This window comes from Jatropha curcas, chromosome 8 (genome assembly GCF_041381405.1).
Source record: "Jatropha curcas cultivar XTBG-Jc1 chromosome 8, XTBG_Jcur_1.0, whole genome shotgun sequence".
In the NCBI taxonomy this organism is placed as follows: domain Eukaryota; kingdom Viridiplantae; phylum Streptophyta; class Magnoliopsida; order Malpighiales; family Euphorbiaceae; genus Jatropha; species Jatropha curcas.
In genome coordinates, this window is record NC_143158.1 from 19,386,691 (window position 1) to 19,387,645 (window position 955).

General features: G+C 38.6%; 1 non-coding gene across 1 annotated transcript; it reads left to right on the plus strand.

Moving 5' to 3' along the window:
- Nucleotides 1-284: 284 nt before the first annotated feature.
- Nucleotides 285-390, plus strand: LOC149494294 (small nucleolar RNA R71). Its single transcript, XR_016322327.1, has one exon. It is a non-coding gene; the product is annotated as a small nucleolar RNA R71 (small nucleolar RNA).
- The last annotated feature ends 565 nt before the right edge of the window (nt 391-955 follow it).

Below are 955 nucleotides of genomic sequence, written 5' to 3' on the forward strand. Positions count from 1 at the left end.
CATAACAGCATTCACAGGGTTAGTAGTTAACATGTCCAATTTCCTTACCATGTTATCTACCTTGGCATTAAGTGCTGTAATGGCGTCTATTTCATAGACTCCTGCAGTTCTTCTTCTTTCGGTATTATTTTGGTAGTGGCTGTTGCTTGCCATCTCCTCTATCAACTCATATGCTTCATCAATACCTTTCTTTTCAAAAGATCCACCTGCAGCTGCATCTAAAGTGATTTTAATATTAGGAGATAGAGCATTATAGAAAGTTTGTACCTGTAACCACTTGGGCAAACTGTGATGCGGACACTTTCTTAGCAAGTCCTTGAATCTTTCCCAAGCTTCATACAAGCTCTCTTGATCATGATGAGCAAATGTCATTATCTCATTGCGCAACTTGGTGGTTTTTGAGGATGGAAAGAATTTAGCTAGAAATTTTTGAGCTAATTCATCCCATGTGGTAAAACTTCCAGCGAGACATGATTGTAACCATGCTCTAGCTTTATCCCTAAGAGTGAATGGAAAAAGTCTTAATTTGATTGCATCTTCAGAAACACCATTTTGTTTGAATGTGTCACAAATTTCCAAAAAATTGGTGATGTGAGCATTAGGATCTTCACTAGGCAAACCTCCATATTGGATCGAGGTAGAGAGCATTTGGATAATTGCAGGTTTAATCTCAAAGTTATTAGCTTCTACCCTAGGTCTTGTAATACTTGAGGCTGTCCCATTCAGATTAGGTGTTGTATAATCTCTCAAGGTACGGACCGGATGTTGAAGTGGTGGTCCTACTATGTTCTCATTTATGTTTTCGTTTTCGTTGGCCATGTCTGCTTGTTGATCGAGTTTTATTTCTCTTACTTTTCTTGCAGCGTTGTGCCTACGAAAGGTTCTTTCAATTTCTAGGTCAAAGACTAAAGGTTCAGTTGTCCTTGATCTTCTTTGCATAAAACACCTGGAACAG